The sequence below is a fragment of the Nasonia vitripennis genome, assembly GCF_009193385.2.
Source record: "Nasonia vitripennis strain AsymCx chromosome 4 unlocalized genomic scaffold, Nvit_psr_1.1 chr4_random0007, whole genome shotgun sequence".
Taxonomy (NCBI): domain Eukaryota; kingdom Metazoa; phylum Arthropoda; class Insecta; order Hymenoptera; family Pteromalidae; genus Nasonia; species Nasonia vitripennis.
In genome coordinates, this window is record NW_022279643.1 from 2172068 (window position 1) to 2186014 (window position 13947).

At 36.8% G+C, this 13947-nt stretch overlaps 1 protein-coding gene and 1 long non-coding RNA gene across 15 annotated transcripts in view; both read left to right on the top strand.

The window, feature by feature from the left end:
- Positions 1–2706: 2706 nt before the first annotated feature.
- On the top strand, positions 2707–4147 carry LOC116417311. Its single transcript, XR_004227605.1, has 3 exons — positions 2707–3526; positions 3595–3844; positions 4027–4147. It is a non-coding gene; the product is annotated as an uncharacterized LOC116417311 (long non-coding RNA).
- A 7061-nt stretch (positions 4148–11208) lies between these two features.
- LOC100119385 (echinoderm microtubule-associated protein-like 2) overlaps positions 11209–13947 on the top strand; it is an 804666-nt gene continuing 801927 nt past the window's right edge. For 10 of the 14 annotated variants that reach the window (XM_031930031.2, XM_031930040.2, XM_031930035.2 and 7 more), the window contains exon 1: positions 11209–11825. The gene's annotated coding sequence lies outside the window, so the exon portion shown is untranslated. The remainder of the gene's footprint in view (positions 11826–13947) is intronic. The other 4 variants (XM_031930034.2, XM_032602018.1, XM_032602016.1 and 1 more) reach the window with 2 other exon arrangements.

A 13947-nucleotide genomic window follows, 5' to 3' on the forward strand; every position in this document is an offset into this window, starting at 1 on the left:
GCAGAAGTAGTACAGCTGCCCGCCGTATATCTTATACAGCGGATCTTTGCTCGAATGCAGCTGTATCTCACGGACCTTTTCGCAGTACCATTCGTCCTGGGTCTCGCTTGCCCATCCGACTGCCTCGACTGGTACTGCGTCTTCTTCGTACATACGCGACAACGCGTCTGGTACGCCATTTAGCAGGCCTTTCCTATGTTCCACAGTGTAGATGTAGTCCTGCATTTCTAGTGCCCATCTGGCTAGGCGTCCGGTGGGATTATGCAAGTTGCATAACCACCGCAAACTACTGTGGTCCGTGATGACCTTAAATTGATATCCCTCGATATAGGGTCTTTCGTATAGCCCACATGACAGCGAGACATTCTCTCTCCGTGACGCTGTAATTTCTTTCGGCTTTCGACATCGTGCGGCTCGCGAATTCTAAAACCCGCTCTTCTCCGTTGATTACTTGGAAAAGTACCGCGCCGAGCCCGGTGTCACTGGCGTCCGTCTGCAACACGAACTGCGATTCGAAATCTGGGCGGTGAAGAATCGGTGCAGACGCTATTAGCGCTTTCACTCGTTGGAAAGCGTCTTGTTGTTCCGCCCCCCTACTCGTACTTTCTGCCTTTCTTCGTCAGGCGATGGAGTGGTTCAGCGACGGTCGCGAATTCTTGCAAGAATTTGCGATACCACGACGCCTTTCCTAGGAAACGTCTCAGCTGTTTTAGGTTTTTCGGCGCTGGATACGCCACAACGGGCGCTATCTTCTTTGGATCTGGCGAAAACCATCGTGATTAACCAGGACGCCGAGGTACTTCTCGGCAAAAGACACTTTTGTCCCGGTTTATCGTCAATCCAGCCGCGTTCACTCGCTGGAGCACTTTCTCTAAGTACTCGAGATACTCTTCAAACGTCTCCGTCGCGATTATGACATCGTCGAAGTACGAGTACGCATATGGCTGGAGTTCTGGGCTGATCACTTCGTCGATCATTCGCTGGAAGGTCGCTCCAGCGTAGGCTAAACCAAACGGCAAACGCCAACATCTGCGCATCGGACAGGTCGTCTAACATTCTGCGTCCTTCCATGCGTTGCAAGAAGTTCTCGACGCTCTGTGACGAGTCCCCGGTGAACTTAATCCCCCATTTGTTCACCGCAGGACCGATGGGTCTGTTGCTCTGTCTTCGCGACCCATCGTAGTTGCTACTCTCGTTCAGCGCTTGCGTATGCGCGTTCGTCGCATTCGCATTCCTCCCCCCCCCCCCCCCCCCTAGCAACTACTGGGGGTTGCGAATAGAGAGGATTTGCCGGGATCCAAGTGTTGGAAGTACCACCAGCCATTGCACCCGCGTTTTCGCGGATGCTGCTGTGGTTCATGTGATTGATACTATACGTATCTTGGAAATTCACATGACCGGTTCTGCGTGAGCTCTGTGGATTGCCCTCGCTTGCTGGTGGCTCCACCCTTGTACTGGACGCTATGTTAGCCGGCCATTGTAACATCATGGCCTTCATTTTGCACATCAGTGCCCTAATTGTTGCGGTATTCTCAGCTATCGACTGACTTAGCATGTCATTCTGAGCTACCGAATTTTGCGCTGATACCTCGTGACTCTGGGCGTATTGTGCGCTGCAACGCTCGTCATCACCGTAACCTCGGTTCAGCGGTCGATTGTTCATTGTTGCGGCGTTTTGCTGGGAACTGGCGTCTAATTCGCTGGTCACTGCCGCTGCGCCCGTGACTGCGCGTGGCACCGCGGCCTTCACACTGCGGAACTTTCCGTTTTGCCAGACGTATTCGCCTTTGCCTCCGCTCGCCGTAGTTGTCGGCGTTGTCCTTGTCGTCGTTGTCCTCGTCGTCGTGGTTACTGTCGTGACCAGATTCCCTGTCGGCACCTCTACTGTGCCTCTTTCATTCTGGTCTCGTCCTTGCGCCTGTTGCGCCGTTAACCTGGCTTGATCTTCCGGCATCGGCGCTGGCGTTTGTGCCAGTTCACTCTCCTCCATGACTGGCATTTCTACAAACGTGTCTCGCATTGTCATCGCGTGTAGCAGTTATAGGTTAGACCTTGCCGTTTGGCCCAATCCTTGCGCCGGTTGACCGTAGTTCATCTCGATTGCCGGCGTCACCATGACTTCGTTGGCCTCGATCTCTTGTTGTAGCAGCTTCAGAGGGTGTGGCTGTTCGGCGTCATAATCGCCCGTATAAATCGAGCGTGTCGATACTTGCTCGGCTGTTGCGTCGATGAATGATTTTCGCCACTCCTCCCTCTTCACTCTCGCCATTATCGTCGAGGTGTCTAGGCTCTATCTAAAATCTGACTCGGTATACTCTCCGAGGAGCCATCTGTTTAGCCTAGCTACACGATCTAATCGCTTGCCGTCTAGCTTCAACTGCATACTCTCGAGGGCATCGTCCATCTCTTCTTCGTCGATGCCCAAGCACCAATTCTCGACGACCTTCTCTACTTTCTTCGCCATGTTGGTGTGTTCTGCTTCCAACGATGTTTCGCGGTTGCTCAACAACAACGTGGCAGTTCCCTATCCTTCGCACTCACTCCAGATAGCCCCTAGATAGTATTCTTGTTGCTACAACGTAAGCTACAAAAATACAACCTTTCTACTCGCACACCTAAGCGCGTCGCTGTGACGTAGATTCTTACGTGAACTCGAATAAAACGAAAAATCGAATTCGTATAATCGGAGCGAAATCCGTAAAAAAAAAAAAAAAAAAAAAATTTACGCCAGATAAGCGCGAATTGGTTCTGGCGCGCGCACTAGTACCACTGTTGTACTCTCACTTGCAACGCACGGTTTGTGCTACAGGCATATACGCACTCACACACCCGAAAAAGAGAAAAAAAATTACGAAAATTTTTTCGCGAAATTGCGCGTATACCTCGAGCTTCGAGTCGAGTGTGTTCTTCTCTTTAAAATTCTTGAGGTCTTCTTTGCTGAAAACTGGGCGTATACTATTCCGCGTCTTCTCATGGAAGTGACTATATGTCTCGCGCCCGCCGCGTTCTCGTGGAATTGACCCTATGTAGCGCCGCAAGCGCTCGCACTCACTCTAACACACTCGCGCCGCTGTGCGCTTCGCTCCACTCTGTACGTCGAGCTAATGCCGCCTTATTTCGTCACACTCTATTCTGCCTCGATTACCGGCGTGGCGAGGAACGTTGTTCCTCGTTACAACTTCGTAAAATTGAACGATGAACTTCGAGATGCCAATTATGCCAATCAAGTCGTGAGTAACACTAATTGTTGATACTTCCTCCCTCTCATTCTCTCTCTCTCTCTCTCTCTCTCTCTCTCTCTCTCTCTCTCTGATTTCGTAAAAAAATTATTTATCTAAAATATATTTACAGCGTAACTACATAAGAATAATAGGAGGCAGGAAAATCACCAAGCATGAGACAACTAGAGAAACCTTGGGAAAAATACTCACAGATAAAGTTGCCATAAAATATCATTTTTGTGGAACGATGCGCAAAAACAGAAAGTACCCTTTCAAAATCTTGCGCATATGGGACTTGATATTTAGTAATGTTTATTCGATAACGCTATAATTGTAATTTTTCATTTAACAAATAAATTAATGTATATTCCAGATGAAGTTGTGGACGTTTCCTACAAATCGAATGAAGCCGATGACACCTGCAAAACATGGTTGAAACAAGCAAAAAAAAAGAATGGATTCAGCAGCATCTCGTGCAAAGAAAATGGAAAATATTGCTCATTCACACGATAATTCTCAAGATACGGAAGAAGAAGAAGAAAATGACACTACCCGTGTAAAAAAAATGGTCTGGGATAAATCTTGGCAAAATCTTGCTCAAGTCTTCCTGAATTTTCTGGCTGGTGAGAATTTCCCAGACTTCTGCCCAGATTTACGATTTTTTATTTGTTCAAGTCTGGCAATTCCCCAGACTTCCGTTTTTACTTCCATAGTCTGGGAATTTCCCAGACTTCCGTTTTTATTTCCATAGTCTGGGAATTTCCTAGACTTCCGTTTGTATTTCTAAAGTCTGGGAATTTTTCAGATTTCTACCCAGACTTACGTTTCTTCAGTATCGAAGTTTAGGATAATCCTAGAGGTACACCAAGTTTGAATTACTATATTGTATACGAAATTGATGTAAATTTTATTCTTGTTCAAACGTATTTACAGGCATAATTATATAAATATTATTATCAATGTTGATTTGAAATAAAACCTCTTGTATATCGCTTAATGGCAGCAGAAACATGTTGATTTACGGTACATGAATATATATATATATATATATATATATATATATATATATATATATATATATATATATATATATATATAAGGTAAGTATGATGCACAAAAATTAGAATAGAAAGTTTCTCTAATAATATAGGTATTAATTATAGCATAGCTTTTACAATTTTCATTACAATTATCACACGATACCGTACAATCGCAAACACATAACTTTACAAACGTTAAAATTTCGCCTACATGAAAAATTCCATCTTTGGAATATTTAACTACGTTCGATTTCGTTTTTACCTTTCGTTTATATGATACAGAGTCTAAAACTATATTATTAATAAGAATTCTATGAAACAGATGAACTTTCGTTTCATCAAACTCGATATTCCTGAAGCAATGTAATATCGACTCTGCAATATGTAATTTTTTTTCTGTTTTTCCTACGATTGATATATTACTATTAATTTTTTGTGTCTTTAACCTTGATTTTGATTCTAAAGTAGCACAGTAACTACTTACAACGTTTCCGGAAACTAAATATTTATTTTTTAATTCTGAATAGTTAAAAAATAGTGAAATCGATGAATATATTTGTAAAGCTGCATGATTTGTCCCATGTACTAGGCTTTTAAGTGTACCGTTCATGTTTTCGAATGGAAAACAAGACGTGGTCCACAGAAGACCAAAACGTTTTTCGATTTCCGGTAAATGCAACAAAAGGTGCAGATTACAAGTCATATGTCTTTCTCCATACAAATGCTCAAATCGAGATACGTATTCATTGAGACATTGATTTAATTTTTCAATCATGTCACTCGAAATACTTTCTCGATTTAAAAAATATATAGTAAAAACCAATAGCTTGTGATGGCTGAAATACTGTTCAGGTATAACATCACAGAGTATAGGTAAACTGTAAACAAGTAAAAACAATTTTAATTCAGATGCTTTCAAGTAAGCTATGTCCAATGTTGTGCGGGGCAAACGTTCAACGAAATTCCGTGGACGTATAGATTCTAATCGCTTATTAATTATAGCTTGTACTCGTGTAAGGGAAAACGCAAAGTCGTGATATTCAGAATCTAGCCAAAGAGAACCTAACTTTTTCGTCATACCAGCATAAGCGCAGTGCATGACGTCTATGGTTGTTGTTTCAATATACTTATAAACTTTTTTCGACAATTCGGTTGGCCCCTTTACGCCGTAAACATCTTGTTTAATCATCTCAGCTTCCTCGGCGAATTTCAAACATTCTTGAGTAGTCCGCAATTCAAAGTTTGATTTATACGGATAAACATGCACGTTTTCTACTCGTTTGCCTTTTTCCTTAAAATTGGTACATCCGTAATGGCAATTGAAATATTTCATATTCAGAAATTGTGCTTTCGCAGGTAAATCGCATGTACCACATATGACTATTCCACGCACTCTGATCGATTCAGCATTTGATAGTTTAAAATCTACACCTTTATACAAATTTCGCAAGCTTTGTCGAAAAGTACCCATAAATAAATTTGCAGCTGGTTTTTTCACTCCGAACCACAAGCCAGCAAAAATCATATTTTCCCGCTTGAATCTATGTACATACGGCAATTCGTTAATTACAAAATAGAAAGGCCAGATGCTCAATTTTGAAGACTTATACAGTGGCACGCCGTCTGTATTCCAAGTTAGAGAAATATTGTTTTCATTTAGAAGAAATCCAGTATTTTCCAACTCTTTGTAAATACTTCCGTCATAAATATCTTCTATGTTATCTGCATTTTTTTTCACACGTGTTAATCTGTGGTTCAATAGTTCTTTAAAATTATTGCATTTGTATAGTTTTTCCAATTGTGATAAAATAGGAATTTCTATAAAATAATTGGATTGCGTAATCTCTTTACAAGCATTACATTCAGCTTCTTCGCCATTTTCTCTCTTTGTGTAGCAGATTTCGCAATAGTAATGTCGCCGCAAAGGAGACTTGATATTTTGAAAAATTAATTGAAACCTATACATTGATTTTATGCAATAATTCGGTTGAATGCAGTGTAGTCGTATAAGAGAAAATATTTGCGCCATAAGAACACCTGTCAGTTTGAATCTGAGCATCAAGGATAATACCGATAGTACATGTTCTGCTACAGTTATCGGCGCACCAGGGTACAGAGGTTTCCGTGCATTTTTAATGCTCAAATCGTCATCCTCGTATTCCTCATCGTCATCATCTGCATCTGGGTCTGATGAACTGCTGTTGTTAAATTCGCTCTCATCGCATTCTTCTGTAGCACTGTCATAATGTTCGTCGTCCTCCTCATCCGTATCATGCTGAACAGTTTCTCTCTCTTCTCTTTGAAATGAATTATTTTGAGAATCTATTACGGAATACATTAGTAAATTTCAGGATATACATTTAAAGAGACGTCATCAAAATAACAAAGATCAAAAAGTGCAAGATCAAAAGTACAGAAAGTTTATGGGTAGCTTTTCAGGTTTGCTAATTGACGCACGAATTTCTGTGCACCAAGTAGCATTCAACCTCGCACTCGTGAAAAATAGTACATCTCGCATGGCTTAGCAATAGCGCAAGCGGGTGGCTAATCACACTCGTTATATATCCATGCGCTTATGCCGGCAAATGCCGTCCGCGTATGCTATTTGCAACTATACCGCACTCGTTGCCCAATGAACTATTTTTGCCATTAAAGTACTTGCCGTTATTTTCGTTTGAGCCTAAAGGTTAATTCGGCGCGTTTATATCGTCTGTGTCGTTCTGCGTATCCAAATCATCATTTTCGGAGTTGTCGTTACGGCGTGAAATACGATACTGCAAATATTCTTTTCTAATTTTCTATTGCTGCGTCTTCGAGTATTCAGCAAAACTAGATTTTGTTCGTTTCATTATATTCCATGAAATTATTTTTGATGTAAATCAAAATCGCTTTACGACTTAATAACCTATGCAAGCAATATCGAATGTTTGCTGTGAAGTGGCGTGATTTGAAATATAAGAATCGAAGCGCGTATGAAGTTGGTTGCGATGAGAAAAAAAAACAAGCGGAGATTCCAGAGAAAAACTCGAAATGGCAGCTGTATGCAACTAACCCTTACATTATTACAACAAATATTTACTCAAATTGAGAAATCGAACGATAAAAATGCATTCTCTGGTGCTGTGGTTGAAAGCTGATCCGAGGATATCAAGTGTTTTAAGTGAGAAGCAAATCAAGATCAAAAACTCAAGAACTTTCGGAAAATGGGGAGATCAATGGCATGAGATTCAAATAATCGCCACCAGTGGTATTTATAATGCATTATTATCAAATAACTAGTGCCTGAAATCCGAAAAACATACGCGAAATAATAATGGTTAAACGAGTTTGATAATAAACATAGATATTGTGTATTGCGCGTATTCGTATATTTTGCGCATCAATCATACGTTATCAACTACTGCACGTCTATTTCGGCGTGTTTTTCTATTCCACCGTATTACGACAACGTAGATTTCTTAGAGTCACTGAAAAATGATGATGCCAGTTCGTACGCAAAATAATAGAGGTTAAGCGAGAGGTTAATCGGTTTCGGATATATGTACATAGCTCTTTCACGTATTTTTCGAATTTCGCGCATTAATCATATTAAGCGTACGTTATCGCCTATTGCGCGTCTATTTTCACGCATTTTTTTTCATTTTTTCGCATTACAAGCTGACGTTGAATACTTGGAGTCACTGAATGTTGATGTCACTGGAAAAATTATGACACCCGAGAGAAGAAAATCATTTCCGAACGCTGTAATGGTAAAGAAACGTAAGATGGCATCAAATACAAGAAAGGTTACGGCGGCAGCATCAAGTGTATCTGTTAAATCAAACGAAAAACTTCTCAAAGAAAAATCGATTTTCAGTGACAGCGCAGACGAAGAGTATGTTGAGAACGCATATTTTCATGTAAATTTTTTCTTACTTAATACAAATGAGTGAAATAATTAGAATTTTCAGTGACGAAAAAGAAACGATTCACGTAAAAAAATGCAAGGGCCAGGATTACAGCAGAAAGCTCTTCTCTGAGGATCGTGCCGATAAGATCAAAAAGGATGATCAAAAGTTGAAAGAAAATCGTCGTTGCGACAAAAAAGGAAACAGCAATAACATTGCGAAATTATCCAAGAAACGACGAGTTGAAGTTACGGAGGAAAGAAAAGACAAAGGTGAGCAGTTGCGAGAAAAAGGAAAGAAAAATATACAACAGCGAGAGAAGGATGCACCGGAGGGCGAGAAGACGTACCTGCAGGAAAAGCCAAGGAATGATAATGAAGTACTCGAAGATGAGAAGAGAGACCGAGATGCAGCTGACATGAGCAACAAAGGTGTAGATCGTCGCGATGCTGACGTCGCAGCTGCAGCGAAATGTGTCCAGGATCAAAAGCCTCGCCAATATGTTATTGCAGCAGGTCACAGCCGAAACGATGAGCCTCGCAGAAACGTGGATGCAGGCGCGAATCATTTTCAAGAAGATGAGCCTCCCAGAGGCGTTAGTGCAGCCGGTGAAGACGACGAGCTCTACGGTGGTGAAGATGCACATGATTTCGGTCACAATGATGAAAATGGCGAGGCTGTTCAGAATGCGAATGACGAATTCGGTAACAGCGAAAACGATGAGCACCGTAGAGCAGGCGTAGATGTTCGTGGACATAACCATGATGACGAAATTCCGAGAGATGCTGCTGCAGGTCGTGACCACGATGCTGATAACGATGAAAATCGAGACTCGAATATAAAGAATTCGTTGGTATCCGATAAACCTGAAGAAGGAAAAGTAAATAATTACTTTTATTTCAAGGAATGTCAAGAAAATTGAAATCATATTATAAAAAATGTATATTACCTAGTTGCAGCTTACCAGAGGGATTCATATATACGTGGATACAACAGAGCTTAATTATATGAAAATGAAATGGCGGGCAAAACCTGCAGAACTGACTCGTAGACTGATGAAATTGATCGTTGGCAAAGATAAGTTGAGAGAAATGGCACCTACAGGACGAGCAAACACTTCGAGTATTCCCCAAGCAGTCTACAACGCAGTTTTTAGTTATCCCTGGTAAAAATAACTTATTAAATACGATTCAAAAGGTAATAGGTTGTAATTGGATTTCTTAATCGGAAATTATCGAATTAAAACCTATTTAATCGATTAAAATCTATTTAATCTGATTATAAGTTTTAGTCGGTCTTAATCGGATTTAAACAGTTGTGTTTTTAAATAAAATGTTATATTTGTTGAAAAATACAACTGATTGAATCCGATTAAGACCGACTAAAACTTATAATCAGATTAAATAGATTTTAATCGATTAAATAGGTTTTAATTCGATAATTTCCGATTAAGAAATCCAATTAAACCCTATTATCTTTCGAATCGGATTTAATAAGTTATTTTTACCAGGGATACATTACGAAATCCGAAGAAAAGCCGTTAATATTAAATTATTTGCAGTTGATTGTTTAAAATAATTTTTATTATCATTTGTAAAAATAATTGTTCTTAAAATTAAACTATTACTTACCTTAGCTAATCTCTTTCGAGAGAATGCACCATACATATAAGTATCGTCGAAATTAAAATCACAAGTCTGGCCGAAACTACCCAGACTAAGTCAAAACGCAAATTTAGGAAATTCCCAGACTTTAAAAATACAAACGGAAGTCTAGGAAATTCCCAGACTATGGAAGTAAAAACAGAAGTCTGGGAAATTCCCAGACTATGGAAGTAAAAATGGAAGTCTGGGCAATTGCCAGACTTGAAAAAATAAAAAATCGTAAGTCTGGGCAGAAGTCTGGGAAATTCCCACCAGCCAGACTTCAGCCAGAAAATTCAGGAAGACTTGAGCAAGATTTTGCCAAGATTTATCCCAGACCATTCTGATTACACGGGTAATGCTGACAAACAGGAAATAAACAACAAGGAAAATGAAAGTCAATTAAGCGACAAGGAAAGTGATGGCGAATAAGATTTTTATTATTTTATGTATTTAGACTAGCTTTTAAATTTGAAACTCATATTCTACTTAATTTCATAAATAGATGCAAAATTTGAATTAAAGTTGTATCAGAACCACTATATATTGAACTGTATCATCGCAAAATGAATATACTAATATGCCTAAGTTTTTTCATTTGTACCTATATATTATCTACCTTTATTTTTTTAATAAATGAAAATTTTACTTACCTTCGTTGTAGACTTCATTTAGAAACGTTTATAAAACGAAACTGTAGATATTGCATTCTGATTTTCGAAATTATTGCATGAAACCGGAAACGTTTCAATAACGTGTACACAACGTTTTGGACCTTTACAGACAATTATTTTTTATTACCGCATAAGATTTAGAAACGTTTTTACATTTTGTCTGAAAACGTTGTAATATTGTAAAAAGAAACGTTTCTGTGACGTGCTGGAATCGTTGCCGTTTTGCAAACAATTTCTTTTTCTTCAGGTCCAGAAACGATACAGCAACGTTTTTCAACTCCTTTTCCGATCGTTTTCAAAACGTTGATTTCACAACTAAGTGGGACATTGTAACGTTTCTATTACGTTTCTACGACGTTTCCCGCCACCTTCTGGGCAACGTTTAACGTTTCTACAACATTTCACAAAAGTAATGTGCTATCAGGGCTGGAGCTCATAGGTTATGTACACTTGTCACTTGGTCATCATATAGACAAATCAACACACAGAGCGAGCTATTCCGATATGCTTTTCTAGTATTCTTTTCTTACCCTATTGAAAAATCTCACGTGAAATCTCAGGCGTAAGTTTTGAATTTTTAAAAAAAAGCCACTAATTAACTAAAAATGGTTTGAAACGCGTGAAAAATAAAAAATTCGTTAGATGAGATTTTGGCGTGAGATCTTGCCTGAGATCTCACGTGAGATTTTTCAATAGGGTAAGTGTCTGGGCCTTTAAGTATCCAGGCCTTTATACACAGATGTGTCGGCTATCGGGCCGGTGATGTACGACTGTAAAACAAATACACTTGTACAGCCCCAATAATATGATAACAAATCGAACCACTTGTCCGATTGGATGCCAAATATACACTTATCATCAATAATACGTTTTTTATATTGTATTTAATTTATATTTTTTACTATAGCATAGTAGTGGGTGGGAATAATCAAGTTGCAATTTCGTATATGCAACTACGGTTTACAAGTAAACTTGTATAGTTTTACTCTATACATTTGCAAACACTAGTACTACAAGTACAGTATACAGAAAATATTACTACGGAGTACTACTATAACAATATGATACATCATCATATTTGTACATGTGTAATATGTTTTCAAACGTATAAATATGTTTGAATAGATATGATACTGACAACTAGAAAATCTTTTTCATATCTTTAAACGACATTTATTTTATATCGTGATAGGAAAAATTTATAATAATCGATATTTTGATAATAATTAACTTTATTACTACAATTAGTTTTTTCTTACATATTACTTATTTACAAAAACAAGATATTAAACTAGGCAAGTTTAAAAAGGATAATTTAATTCTACATTTTATACTTCAACCAATTTAATATGTAGCAAAAGTAAATATATGAATCATAAACTTAAATATCCAGAATTTCTTAAACTGATATTATTTTTATTTAATTGCTGAATATATTTGTAACATTAATCTATATTTTAATTATTTTTTATTTATATTGTAATTACTTTCAAAGTATTTACATGCTCACAAAAATTTTTTTAAATAATTTTTTTACATTAAGTTATTTCTTTATATAGTTTAAAAATAATACTTAAATAATGTAAATCCTATTATGGGGTTCCTCAGACGATTTAAATGAAACATTATATGGAGTAAACTTGAGGGGCCGTCAGAACAAACTTTATATCAAGCTATATAGTTGTCTTTATTTGTTTGCAAATTATTTTCTACTTTTAAAAATAAAAATTATAATTATTTTCTATTTTGTTAAAAGCATGAGAATACTACAGTTTTTTATTGGTTCAAATTCTTATTTAACTTCAACAAATTCTTAGAACATTCCTTGTAGAAATAATTATGTTTAACATGAGTTTGATAAAAAGATGATAAGAGTGTAACAAAAGTGTGATAAATCATAAGTTTTTATCGTAGTTCGGACAAGATGTAGCAAAATATAGATTGACGGTTTTTCACATATTTGTTATACTTTGACAAGATGTAACAAAATAATCATGATGATTTTTCACAGATTTGTTATACTTTGACAAGATGTAACAAAATAGTCATGATGATTTTTCACAGATTTATTATACTTTTATCATATTATTTTTACATTTTCTATTTGATTATGTCACTTTTGTATCATTTTTATAATGTATATAAATATTTATACTATTGTAACTCTTTCATATAATTTTATAACTTTTTTTCCAGTAAATTATGATTTTTTATATTTAGAAGTTCAAAAATAGATAAGTAACACTTTTAGAACAGGTATGTTCATACCTAATCATACTTTTTACAAATGCGTATTTTTGGATCAATCATATGCTATACAAAATCGTGACAAAGTTAAATATAATATAACTCACGTTTTCATCATTATAAATAACTACACTTTATCATACTTTTCATTTTTACAAGGGATAAATGATAAATGAATATACCCTGCTAAAAATAGTCCATAGAAATTGATAAGACCTCTTAAAATTGAATGGTAAGTCTTAATAACGATTTTTGCAATAAAACTTGATTAAAGTAGATTGGGTCAATGGGAATCGATTAAAATCTATAGAGAAATCAATGGATTTTAATTGCTGTTTTCCATCTATTTATTTCAATTATTGTTTTTCATATAGAATTGAATCGACTTCTATTGATCCTATCGAATTTAATTTAGTTTTAATCTGAAAATGGCAATTAGCATTTAATTCAATAAGATGTCTTATCAATTTCAATGTACTTCTCTGAACTATTTTTAGCAAGGTACTTGCTTGTAGTATTAAAATGCAGTATTCCATGATCACCATTATAATAGATTATATATGAGTGAAGTCTTATATTTGTATTATATTAAGCATAGTTTTTGCAAACAATAATTACTTTAATGCAAGGTGAAGGCTGTAAGGAAGCCAAGAATAAAAAAAAATTACCACAACTTTAATATATGCAATTTTTGATAAAACTAGGTCTCTGAGAGGCGGGCTGATAGTTGTTCACTGTCCTGCTGTAAATATGAATAAAATTTTTCGATCATGCTCTGTATTTGCTTTGTAAGAGTTTCAATTTGATATATTGAAATTTCCCTTTTATATATGGAATAACATTTTTTAGTCATATAATCAATAAAAACTCTGTTTTTCACTTTTGATTGTGGATGGTATGAAGTATATTATAAGCAAACAATGGGAGCTATACGTTCAAGGTAGGGTCATAATTGGTCACATTGACTCAAATATCCTTTTTAGATAAATAGAAAGTCTTTTTCATACCTTTAGACAGAATTTGTATTATACTGTCATAAGAAAATTTCTTAATAATCGATATTTTGATAATAATTTACATTATATACAATTAGTTTTTTTACTACACCAAAGTGATTGATGGTTTAAAAATACTTGAAATTTTGTATACAAGTAATTAAATAAATCAGTTCAATTTTGGTGAAAGTTTGCAAATAAATATTTCTTTTGCACTCTAGGTTGTATAAAACTGGTTCA